This window comes from Coenobita brevimanus, chromosome 15 (genome assembly GCF_032717465.1).
Source record: "Coenobita brevimanus isolate Jiangsu-jjx chromosome 15, ASM3271746v2, whole genome shotgun sequence".
NCBI lineage: Eukaryota > Metazoa > Arthropoda > Malacostraca > Decapoda > Coenobitidae > Coenobita > Coenobita brevimanus.
Genome location: NC_136968.1, coordinates 20,040,911 through 20,051,755, shown reverse-complemented (window position 1 = coordinate 20,051,755; position 10,845 = coordinate 20,040,911). Strand labels below are relative to the sequence as shown.

The 10,845-nt window shown below is 41.5% G+C and overlaps 1 non-coding gene across 1 annotated transcript; it reads right to left on the bottom strand.

Moving 5' to 3' along the window:
* Positions 1-3,434: 3,434 nt before the first annotated feature.
* On the bottom strand, positions 3,435-3,553 carry LOC145390820 (5S ribosomal RNA). Its single transcript, XR_013895733.1, has one exon. It is a non-coding gene; the product is annotated as a 5S ribosomal RNA (ribosomal RNA).
* Positions 3,554-10,845: the final 7,292 nt, after the last annotated feature.

Here is a 10,845-nt window from a genome sequence, read left to right as displayed (position 1 = left end):
CCACAAAAGGACGAAAATCAAGGTGAAATAACTAGAGTAAGTTTTAACGCCTTTACGTTATGGAATCTTTGTCGTTAGCAATAATGTACATGAACGTGAGAAGTGAAGTCAGTGAATGTACAGTGAGGTTGGATGAGAAGGAAATGGAATATGTGAGTACGTTTAAATACTTGGATTGTGTGTTGAGTAATGATGGAAGTTTAGAGGGTGAAGTGCTGGAAAGGTTATAACAGGGAAGAAAGGTTGCTGGTTCTTTGAAAGCAGTGAAAAGGATCTGGGAAGTGAGTAGGAGAGTAAAAAAGTCACTGCATGACAGTACTGTGATACCTACTCTAACGTATGGAAGTGAAGATTGGACCTTGTTGGAAGGACACAAGTCATGAGTGAGAGCAGTGGAAATGAGTTATTTGAAAGGAGCATGTGGAGTTACATGGAGAGACAGACTGACAATTGAGGAAGTGAAGGACCGTTGTGGTGTGGATGTGAATGTGATAGAAAGAGTTGGGAGAAATACATGGAGGTTGTTTGGCATGTGGAGAGCATGGAGAGCTAGAGACTGACGAGGAGAGTGTATGAGAGTGAGGTGGAGGCCGAGGATGAGATAGAGGGATGAAGTGGAGAGGTATATGAGAGAGAGGGGGTGTGAGCTGGGAGCAAAGCAGTGAAGTGACACTGAACAGGGCGACATTGAGGCGATTTGTTTGTGGCCACCCCTTATGGGACTGAGACATCTGGCGATCGATAGATAGTTTTGTTCAGTGTTCTCTCTTTTGTGCTTTTCCTTTTCTTTTCCTCTTTGTTAATCATTTTTAATCCTTTCTCCTCACTTCTTTTAATCCGTTTTCTTTTTAGTTTTGCCTATCTATATACCATCCATTTTGAGTTTCTTTTAGTTTTCGTTGATTTTTAATCCTGTCTTTTTTCATTTTCTACCGATTTGTCCTTTCTCGCTTTCTACCTTTTTTCCCTTTTTTTTCTTTCTTTTTCATTATTGCTTTTCTCTCCCTTATATTACAGCATCACAGCTTACAAGAGCAACAGAGAGGAAGCAGGGCTTCATCATTAACGGTAGACTATTGTGCATCACCACATCCATCACCTTCACCACCACCACCACCATCATCAGTATTAGCCAAAGTCATCTCTATTCTCATCAAACCAAGCTTAATCACCGACCATCACAACTACCATTATCATCACAGTCATCATCATCATCATCATCACTGCCAGCAATCTTTTCACCTTCATAGAGTTCAACGCTATATTACAGCATCACAATGAAGAGAGAACCTGTATTTTTTACACAGGAAAAATCATCAGAGAAATTACCAATATGCCGGGAATCGAACCCGGGACTCTCAGGTGAGAGCAATGCAGCATACCACTACACCACGACCAGGTAAAAGTTAACTCACGTTGTCACAATCTTGTAACCAACGTCCCTCCGCCCCCACTGTGGGCATGAAGAGGATGAGTTAACCCCCTGTGACAACGTGAGTTAACTTTTACCTGGTCGTGGTGTAGTGGTATGCTGCCTGGCTCTCACCAGAGAGTCCCGGGTTCGATTCCCGGCATATTGGTAATTTCTCTGACAGCATCAGAAGCTACAGGAGAGGCAGGAGGCGAGATGCAGTAAGGTGGAGCGGCCTGGGACTCTACTACAGGTGTACGATACTGAGGTCAAACCTAAGAATATCCTCTGCTCTTCTTTTCTCTCTTTCTTCTCTTATCTCTTTCTTTACTCTTCTTCCTAGTTTTTCCTCGTCTTGTTTTTGCTTTTATCTTTCTCCTCTTCTTTGCTTCAACCCCTACTCATTCTTTCAGCATTTCCTGGTGTCGTACATCGGTTTCTTTTATTTATCCATTTCTCGTTTTTCCTTAAACAGAATGACGTTCAGTCGGTCTGTATAAAATAGTTAAAATTATCCTAAGTTACGAGAGGATTCATGTCGAAAGTCTCTTTGTGAAACTTACGTTGGCTTACGCTTACGGCATGTTTAGTGTACAGTTTCTCTCTCTCTCTCTCTCTCTCTCTCTCTCTCTCTCTCTCTCTGTTTTCCACGCTAGAGAATATATTTTGAAAAGATACATGATAACAATCGCTTTGTGTATCTCAGGATGGCTCAGACACATAGGCGTAGTCATATACTGTAACTAGTCGAAGAACTCTATCTGACTTATCAGACACTGTAGCACTTGTTCCTAACCAATTTATTTTGCTTCTTACAGCTTCCCCAGTTCATATATATATATATATATATATATATATATATAGATATATATATATATATATACATATATATATATATATATATATATATATATATATATGGATAGATAGATAGATATATAGATAGATATATGTTTGTGGTAGGTGGGGGCGCTTTGTGGTAGGTGGGGGCTCCACCATCCACTCACTCAATGTAGTGCTGCTCTCTGGTGTCTGCCCTGTCCTCTCCTCCATCCTTCTTTCCTTCGATCTTCTATCTTTCATTCCTTCATTCTTTCCTCTTACTTCTGCCTGTGGGTGACTCTACGCTGAGTGACAAGCCAAATGGTTTCCTGTACACCAGGAAACTACTACTCTGGGTGGTAACCATATAACCAAATTTTGGCGCCTGGTGGTTTAGTGGGTAATTATTGTGTTCCAATCGGATTAACCCGGTGAAGGTTTATATCCAAGGGGTGATTGGGGTTTATTGCTCACGTAATGCCACTCAGGGATGAGTGAGGTTGGTCACTCTCATCTTAAATGTCAGGATCAACTGCCTAGCCCCAGGCTTCTACGCTCCTCATGAGGCAACGTAGGATTGGATGATGGATATATATATATATATATATATATATATATATATATATATATATATATATATATATAATATACATAGATTGATAGATAGATATATAGATATATATATACATATACAGATACATACATACATACATAAAGATAGATAGATAGATACATACATACATATAGATAGATAGATACATACATACATACATATAGATAGATAGATATAGATAGATAGATAGATATACTCTCGTACCAAGTCATTTGCATGATATTATTTCCTCCACTTGACGGTTTCGCTTAGCTATTGACAAACAATTCATAGCAGAAGAGGTTAAGGAAATTTGTTTCCTTTCCTGCTGAGAGGTTTCCATCAGAGTTAGGAAAAACAAGGCCAAGGACACTTTACCCAACCCAGCACTATTGTAAAGAAAAGAATGAAATATGTACAGGGGAGGCTGAAGGGCGAACCTCTGAATTCCCTCCCTTCTATAAACTCCAGTCCGATAGAACTATTACTCCATCCATCCATCCATTGCCAGACGCCATGTATCCCAAACGGGGTGGCCAACGGCTTAGAGTTAACTGTTTTACAGGGAGGGGCACTAATCCTCCACCAACCCCACTTGAGACGTAGGGATGCCAACAGCATCTGGTGTTCCCAGGCGGTCACCTATCCAAGTACTAACCAGACCCAACGTTGCTTAACTTCGCTGATCGGACGGGAAGCGGTGTACTCAACGTGGTATGGCCGTGGTTACAAGTACTGTACATAATTTTGTGGGCCTACGTAAAAACTATGACAGTATACTCTGTGGGGCAGTTCCCCCTGTGGGGTGTGGCTATCAAGGGTCCTAACCCGCCTGAAACATAGCTTTGGTAAACATCTAATGGTATGCAAACGTCCGCGCTCCTAGGTTTAAAACCATGATCGTGCAAAAAGACTGACCGGGCCCCCGGAGGCCAGTATGGCCTTTGGGGGTCTGACCTTGCCTATAATGTGGCATTAGTCTCCCTGACCCCCTCCCTCAGCACGTGAGGGGTGGTCATCAGGGGTCCCACCCGCCTAAAACGTGGCCTGGGTAAACGCCTATCAATATGCAAAATTTCGTGATCCCAGGTTAAAAATTATGGCTTTGTATAATGGCTTTGTCGGGACCTCCGTGGGCCGCCCCACTCCCGCTAGGGGCAACCCTAGATGGTTTCACCTTTCTCAGTGCGTGGTCGGGTGATCATTTATCGATATGCATTCATGTTCTTTGGTTTAAAAATTTGGCCGTGCTTAACGACCTCAGTCCAGAACACCACTCATTCGGGGTTGGGGGAGCTTTCAGTGTTCCACCATACTTTTAAATGGCGCCAGTGACTTTCAACCATCATGCACAGTTTCGTGTTGTTAGGTAGAAAACTGGCCATGCCTAGCGGGTATGGGTAGGATATCCAGGGACTTTTACCCCCAGTGAGAGGATGTTTGCCTTTGTCAAAATCTTTTTTCTCTACACTCCACCCATAAGACCTTGATTCCATTTAGCAGGAAAGTACGATGAGTCAGTTAGGGATTAAGTGAGAGAGGGAGGGAGTGACACAGTTAGGGGCAAGCACTATGTTCTACCGGCCCAGTGAGTGCAGCAAAATGATACCTGTACATCGGAAGAATATTCTAAAATATAACATCATCACAGTGACGGAGTAAGTAGTGTCATAGCCAGCATCAATAATAGTGTATAAGGTGACGTATTAGTCTCTCTAGTTTATTCTTAATACCTCTGTAGTAAAGTAGGTGTGCATTGTGAAGTTTCTTCCAATGCATTCAGAGAAAACATGGAACTGCATACCCAGTCCTGCGATATGTAGGCCGATTTTGTTGAAATCCATATGTTCACATTGCCCTATTTCTGAACGGTTTTATATGTGGTCGGAGGGGCCTGACCCCTCCAAGAAACACTGGGGATTCACGCTCACCAAATATCGTTTTATGAATGAGAGTTCGTTGTACAGCAAGTACTAAGATATCAATGCAATAACTGCACTGAATTCTTTCACTATTTCTGAGGGTTTTTAATTACGTAAGGAGGTGCTGACCCCTTTAAATGCCGGGGTTAGAAAATTTTATATAGCAGAACTTTTCCAGTAACCAAACGAGCTCACATAGGAGGTTTCATTCAAATATACCCCACGATTCTGGTCTTTTTTATTAGTGGGAGGGGTTTGGCCCCCAAAAAATCATCTGAGATGTCACCCTCACCAGATTTTGTTATGGCTGAGAGTCCAACATGTAGTAAGATATCAAAGTAGTATCTCCCAACAATTCCCTGCTTATTATCCTTATAAGTTTTGGAGGGGGTTGGTCTCCCTAAAATTATTGGACGACATTATCAAGTAACCAGCCGGACTGACCTGAGAAGTTTCCTTGAAATCCATCAACTCACTTTCCCTTATTTCTTATCATTTTAATATTTGGCAGGGGGGGGGGGCTGACCCCGAAGAATTAACGGGTAATAATGGTCCCAAAAAGGCTCAATACGGATAAGAGTCCATTGCACAGCATACTCTAAGATATCAAAGTAGTATCTGGTTTCCTTTCATTATTTTCTGAGAATATTTAATTTGGCTATGGGGCTGACTCCTAAAAATCATGGTTGGAAAATTGTATATAGTGGAAGACATTTCCAGGAACCCGACGAACTCACCTGGGAAGTTTCATTCAGATCCTTCAAATACGCGAGTAGTTAAAATACACACGCACACACACACACACACACACACACACACACACACACACACACACACACACACACACACACACACACACACACACACACACACCAGTAAAGCGCTACGGTATAGAACGCTTTGCCGAAAATGATGCCATCCAACTTCGCTGGATTGATAATTTATTCATGAAAGACCTTTCACATTGAAGGAGTTACATAGGGCTGTATCTAACACCCCCAGCTGAAGCTATTTCTCTTAAACTGAACAATCTGGTCTGGGGAGAGCAAGAGAACAGTCATCGGACTGAAGGACTTGAAGGATATTAGATAATAATTTATTGCTGAGGAAGAGGTTTTACAAAATCTCCAAATCCAACAGGTATATTGACATTTGCTATCATGGCGGATATATGAGAATATTTGGTGTATGATCAATGCTTTGTATCAGCGGTGATGGTTAATGAAATGGATCACAGAATATGTATTAATAATGACCCCATTCATACCAGTAATCCAATGAAGTTGCTCACATAGCCAGTGTTAGGATGGGAACCCTGTGAACCCTCGGATTGCAAGCCCACCATACTAATTAATCAAATGATTACAGTTCACCAGCCTGATATGCATAAACAAAAGATCTGTACTGATGCACAGAATGACGGTATTATCATTAGATGCATCGGTTACCAACATCCAAGATTTATAGGCCTCTGAAAACACTACTCAATGTAGCAAACCCTGTCCACTAGATCACCACCACCACCCCATCCACTCCATCATATACGGGTGGGAATATCTGCAATCGGCTTCCTGTCGGCTATATTATTATTATTATTATTATTATTATTATTATTATTATTTACCGGGGAAAACAAAAAAAATGGGGAAGATTGGGAACTCTTCTGCATTGCCCTTCCTGCAGAACATAATTCATGATAATTTTTCTCTTGTACATAAAATACTTTTGTTAAAAGAACAAAAAGGATGAGAAGATCTGCCTTCTCCTTGTGCTTGATGGGAAACAAATCACAATTACAACTGGGAATTTACCATATGTCTGTGGACCCGAGCACAGATTAGTTTGCATGGATTATTTCGCTCTAGATAGTTACTGAGGGCAGTGTAAAAGGATTAACCAAGTGCCCTGGGAGAAGTGTTCTACTGCAGCTGATTTCCTCTATCTATAACAAATCTATCTATCAATATACCTAGGCTGTTTCCCCCAGGGAAAGGGAGGTAGCCGAGACAGGACGACACACTTCCAATTTACATATCCATTCAAACACATTCATTCGCATTTTAACCCCAAACGGGAGAAGGGACAAATCCTCACCGCACCACACCGCACGAGGGTCAACTGCACAGTGCAATCAGTGACATCCGCAGCAGGGCCCGGCAGCAGAGCTGGTTTACCCCCGCCACATCATAATAGACCCATCCCCTTACCCGCACCTGACCTGATCAGCTGATCAGACCAAATGCGGGAGAATATCCCCTCAGGTCTGCGTCATTATTTATTCATTCACAATTTCTCTCCATTTATTTCTGTTAAATAATTTCATTTCTTCTGAGGAGAGCTTCCTAGTAGTAAATGCATTAATGGCGGTTGTATGGAGGCCCTACAGTTCGAGTGCTGTCGTAAGGGTATTTAAAACCATCGTGAGATGGCAGAAATAAACTAATATGACGTCCATCATCAGAAGGGTTTTATAGATTGTTTTTTAGACATTAAGCTCTTCAACAGGGGTGTATTCTTAGATTTAAAAATTGTTTGATACTAAGCAAATTATATCAAAAGGACTTTCTCTGAATAGCTTATTTGAACTGGTTTTTACTTCTCTCAGCCTGCTGGCGAGTCAAGAGAAAATGAAAAAATATGACGCCTAAGGGTTAATGGATTAGATGGAGGCTGTTTATAATGAATTACGTGTTGCTGCACTGATGGAATTGCTTATAACTCTCTCTCTCTCTCTCTCTCTCTCTCTCTCTCTCTCTCTCTCGCTCTGCATGGTACTGAACGAAATATTATATGACTTTGGAAAAGTTACCTGAACAACATCAGTAAGTACTGAGTTCAGTATTAGTCCTTATCTTTTGGCTGCAGAGGAGCTTCACTCATCTGATTAGTACTGTTGTGGTTGGAACAACTCTGTGTTCTATACCAGCTAACGACACACGATTTTATTTAGCTGGGAGTGGGCCATAGGAACCTGAAAGTTAAGTCTAACAATTATACCTCTGTCACAGTTGGAACAACTTTAATATTCCACTTCAGCCTACACCAGAAGACCTTATTCAACTGCTAGTGTGTCACGGCAGCCCGAAAGAGCTACGATACAACTGCTGTATTGTTGAAGTTTCCCTCCTTAGTATAAAATATACCTCTTCACATCTAATCAACTGTAGTCCTAAACCAGACAGCCCGTTTCCTGTATTCGGTATTCGTCTTACACTCAACAGATAACAAAACACAATTTCATGTCTCCTTTTGGTCATTAACGCCGTGCAGTGTATACTGACACATGACAAGACTGTTGCATTCAGGACAAACATACTGGTATTACAGACGACTGTATCTTAACATTTCAGCAGGTAAGATGGCCCTCTCCACACACACACACACACACACACACACACACACACACACACACACACACACACACACACACACACACACACACACACACACACGCGCGCGCGTGCGTGCGTGTGTGCGTGTGTGTGTGTGTGAGTGTGTGTGTGTGTGTGTGTGTGTGTGTGTGTGTGTGTGTGTGTGTGTGTGTGTGTGTAATTCACAGGGTCGGGCAGAATCATGTGATCGTTGTGACCATCAGCATTTTACCTTCCCAGAAGAGAGTTCAGAGCTCATATAGTCTGATCTAAGGGCAACGCCTTGACCTTCACACATGCACACACCTATCCTCGTGCTCAAGGGGGACAGTGATCACCCGTTTTGTCAGTGAAGCTTTTCACATCCCGAGCAAGGCGCGAACCCCCGTCTTTGCAGATGCTAAGCGAGAGCGTTACCACTGAGCCGGCAAGCGGTGTGTGTGTGTGTGTGTGTGTGTGTGTGTGTGTGTGTGTGTGTGTGTGTGTGTGTGTGTGTGTGTGGACAATTTGGGTTTAACATAAGGCGGCTTTCTGTAGTTATGAGGTTAATTCAAGCTACACTTAGCTTTTCCAGCTAGGAAAGTCTGTCATTAACTGAATAAGATGTAGTTGTACTTAGCCAGAATTAAAAAAAAAAAAGTTGAAGTGTCAGTGATTAATTGAAAACAAGGAGAAAAAGGCTTCAGTTAATGTTTGTCTACTACACGACCGTCATTATGGTAAACAGTCGTTTTGTGATGTTTCAGTTTTGCTGGCGGTAGGTAGCGCCACCCACTATCAACTCACTCGAAATAGTGCTACCTTCAGATGACTCTACACTGAGTAACCACACCAACGCCTCCCTGCAACCCAGGATATCATTAATTACGTTCGTTAGTAACCCTGTAACTAAATGACGCCTGGTGGTCTAATGGGTTAGGGTGATTTAACCCCCGTTAGGACGTACAGTACATTACATCTCAGAGAGGGGCTGGCATTCAGTGTTCACAAAATGTCACTCAGAACTGATCGAGATTGGCCGTGTATGGCGCTGTATGGCGCGACTGTGTACCCCAGCCAGAGGCTCCTATGTTGCTGATGGGGTAAATAAGGATTACGTGAGAGTCACATAGATAGATGCATACACAAATAAATATAGATAGATAGATAGACTGACTGACTGACAGATCGATTCAAATTTTCAGTAAATGCAATTTGCTGGTTTAGATGTTTTATTGTCGCCCCCATTTGTTCTTCTGAGTGTACAGGAATAAAAAGATTAACTGAAATATTTGTTACTGTACATTTGAACCATTTGAGGCCGAACGCTTAGAATGATAATGATGATGATGATGATGATGATGATGATGACGATGATGATGACAATGAAACAATAATAATAATAATAATAATAATAATAATAATTATTATTATTATTATTATTATTATTATTAATAGGAAGGGGGAGGCCAATGATGAGATGGAGGGATGAAGTGGAGAGGTATATGAGAGAGGGGTGTATAAGCTGGAAGCAGGGAAGTGAAATGGCGGGGGACAGGGCGACATGGAGGCGATTTGTTTCTGGCCACCTCAAACGGGATTAAGGAGTCTGACAACAGATTATAGTAATAATAATAATAATAATAATAATAATAATAATAATAATACGCTAAGGCAGTTTTTCATCAGAGTAAAGATGTCAGTGGTGTGGAGGGACGCCTATACAGTATCTTGTGACACCAATACCGGTACAGTATAACAGTACAGCCACATAGAACTCTGCGTGAACAATAACATTCAGATGGCGTTTTAGTGCTGAAAACGTTATACTGCACCAGGGGCTTGGGATTTACCCGTCAGTCTTGGCTAGAAGCTATTGAACTCAGTATGTCTGTCTGTCTGTCTGTCTCTCTTTCTCTCTCTCTCTCTCTCTCTCTCTCTCTCTCTCTCATAACACAGTATGCTTTATAGTGGCTGTATAGCGTACACAGTATCATGCCATCTAAAGTGTGTGGACGTGAATATTATCACAGCGGCCAGTGCAGTATATCACAGCTGTATGGCGCTCTCTTTCACCAGTTCAGTACCATCACGCCTTCCTTGTTATACTTTTACTGCTACCACTTGGCCTTTTATTCACTTTTAAAGAATTTTTTTGCCTTGAAGGTCCACATATGGCCTTCAATAACCATTTCACTCTGATGGTGTACTATCTATTTCCTTCTTCCCATCTCCGGACGACATTGTCCACTTTTTCATGCTCATTTCGAACTGGAAGGGTTAAATATTGTCTTCAATAACTCCTTCACTATTAAGGGATTCTTGAAAGATTAATAAAATCGCCTGCTAGCAAAAAGCACAAACAATTAATGTCGCCAGACTTTTATCTTGGATTTTATTTATTTTTTTAACCAGGGTACGGAAGAAACGTTTTCGTCTTATTTAAAGGCGAACTCTTGTACTGTATAGCCTGATGAACTACTTTAGTTGGAGAAGTTACTCGGAAGCTGATTAAAATTGCTTATCACTGTTAACAGTACTAGAACAGTGGAGCTGTTTACTGCCGGACCCTCGGGCCTCTTCATCCAAAAAAGGCCCCAAAATTGCATTAAAAGAATCCATTTAGGTATTTTCAAGAATCTGACTTCATATTTATAGACTGTTAAGTTAGCTTTAAAAATTTTCAGTTGATGATTCTTCGAGAATATTCCTAATCCTTGCGTATCATTATTTTATACTCATTTCGCA